Source organism: Zalophus californianus, chromosome 11 (assembly GCF_009762305.2).
Source record: "Zalophus californianus isolate mZalCal1 chromosome 11, mZalCal1.pri.v2, whole genome shotgun sequence".
Lineage (NCBI taxonomy): Eukaryota > Metazoa > Chordata > Mammalia > Carnivora > Otariidae > Zalophus > Zalophus californianus.
This window is the reverse complement of record NC_045605.1, coordinates 61,753,592-61,756,448: the sequence shown is the minus strand read 5'-3', so window position 1 is coordinate 61,756,448 and position 2,857 is coordinate 61,753,592.

The window sequence follows — 2,857 nt, the reverse complement described above, 5'->3', positions numbered from 1 at the left end:
TATAAAATCAATGCACAGAAATCATTTGCATTTCTATACACCAACAACAAGACAGAAGAAAGAGAAATGAAGGAGTTGATCCCATTTACAATTGCACCCAAAATCATAAGATACCTAGGAATAAATCTAACCAAAAAGGCAAGGAATCTATACTCAGAAAACTATATATTCTTGATTCAGTTTTAGAATATTGTATGTTTCTAGTAATTTATCCATTTCTTCTAGGTTGTCCAATTTGTTGGCATATCATTTTTTATAGTAGTCTCTTACAGTCCTTGTATTTCTGTGGTGTCAGTTGTCACTTCTCTTTTTTTTTTTAAAGTATTTTTTTAAATTTTCTTATTGTTATGTTAATCACCATACATTATATCATTAGTTTTGGATGTAGTGTTCCATGATTCATTGTTTGTGCATAACACCCAGTGCCCCATGCAGAACGTGCCCTCTTTAATACCCATCACCAGGCTAACCCATCCCCCCAAGCTCCTTCCCCCTAGAACCCTCAGTTTGTTGTTCAAGGTCCATCATCTCTCATGGTTTGTCTCCCCCTCCGATTTACTCCCCTTCATTCTTCCCTCCTGCTATCTTCTTTTTTTGTTTGTTTTTCGTAACATATATTGCATTTTTTGTTTCAGAGGTACAGATCTGTAATTCAACAGTCTTGCACAATTCACAGTGCTCACCATAGCACATACCCTACCCAATGTCTATCACCCAGCCACCCCATCCCTCCCACCCCCCCCACCACTCCAGCAACCCTCAGTTTGTTTCCTGAGATTAAGAATTCCTCATATCAGTGAGGTCATATGATACATGTCTTTCTTTGATTGACTTATTTCACTCAGCATAACACCCTCTAGTTCCATCCACATCGTTGCAAATGGCAAGATCTCAGTCCTTTTGATGGCTGCATAATATTCCATTGTGTATATATACCACATCTTCTTTAGCCATTCATCTGTCGATGGACATCTTCAGTCTTTCCACAGTTTGGCTATTGTGGACATTGCTGCTATAAACATTGGGGTGCACATACCCCTTCGGATCCCTACATTTGTATCTTTGGGGTAAATACGCAGTAGTGCAATTGCTGGATCGTATGGTAGCTCTATTTTCAACTGTTTGAGGAACCTCCATACTGTTTTCCAGAGTGGTTGCACCAGCTTGCATTCCTACCAACAGTGTAGGAGGGTTCCACTTTCTCCACATCCCCGCCAACATCTGTCATTTTCTGACTTGTTAATTTTAGCCATTCTCACTGGTGTGAGGTGGTATCTCATTGAGGTTTTGATTTGGATTTCCCTAATGCCAAGCAATGTTGAACACTTTTTCATGTGTCTGTTGGTCATTTGGATGTCTTCTTTGGAAAAATGTCTGTTCATGTCTTCTGCTCATTTCTTGATTGGATTATTTGTTCTTTGGGTGTTGAGTTTGATAAGTTCTTTATAGATTTTGGATACTAGCCCTTTATCTGATATGTCATTTGCAAATATCTTCTCCCATTCTGTCGGTTGTCTTTTGGTTTTGTGGACTGTTTCTTTTGCTGTGCAAAAGCTTTTTATCTTGATGAAGTCCCAAGAGTTCATTTTTGCCCTTGCTTCCCTTGTCTTTGGCGATGTTTCTAGGAAGAAGTTGCTGCAGCGGAGGTCAAAGAAGTTGCTGCCTGTGTTCTCCTTTAGAATTTTGATGGACTCCTGTCTCACATTTAGGTCTTCCAACAATTTGGAGTCTATTTTTGTGTGTGGTGTAAGGAAATGGTCCAGTTTCATTCTTCTGCATGTGGCTGTCCAATTTTCCCAACACCATTTGTTGAAGAGACTGTCTTTTTTCCATAGGACATTTTTTCCTGCTTTGTCAAAGATGAGTTGACCATAGAGTTGAGGGTTCATTTCTGGGCTCTCTATTCTGTTCCATTGATCTATGTGTCTGTTTTTGTGCCAGTACCATACTGTCTTGATGATGACAGCTTTGTAATAGAGCTGGAAGTCCGGAATTGTGATGCTGACAGCTTTACCTTTCTTTTTCTTTTTTTTCCCCCCTAAGATTATTTATTTATTTGAGAGAGAGAGAGCATGAGAGAGAGGAGGGGCAGAGGGAGAAGCCGACTCCCTGCCGAGCAGGGAGCCCGTGCAGGACTCCATCCTGGGACACCAGGATTCTGACCTGAGCTGAAGGCAGTCGCTTTACCAACTGAACCACCCAGGCGCCCTGCTTTTCTTTTTCAACATTCCTCTGGCTATTTGAGGTCTTTTCTGGTTCCATAGAAATTTTAGGATTATTTGTTCCATTTCTTTGAAAAAAGTTGATGATATTTTGATGGGGAGTGCCTTGAATGTGTAGATTGCTCTAGGTAGCATTGACATCTTCACCATATTTGTCCTTCCAATCCATGAGCATGGAACGTTTTTCCAATTCTTTGTGTCTTCCTCAATATCTTTCATGAGCATTTTATAGTTTTCTGAGTACAGATTCTTTGCCTCTTTGGTTCAATTTATTCCTAGGTATCTTATGGTTTTGGGTGCAATTGTAAATGGGACTGACTCCTTAATTTCTCTTTCTTCTCTCTTGTTGTTGGTGTATAAGAATGCCACTGATTTCTGTGCATTGCTTTTATATCCTGCCACGTTACTGAATTCCTGTATGAATTCTAGCAGTTTTGGGATGCAGTCTTTTGGGTTTTCCACATAAAGTATTATATCATCTGCAAAGAGTGAGAGTTTGACTTCCTCTTTGCGGATTCAGATGCCTTTGATTTCTTTTTTTTGTCTGATTGCTGTGGCTAGGACTTCTAATACTATGTTGAATAGCAGTGGTGATAGTGGACATCCATGCCATGTTCCTGACCTTAGGGGGAAAG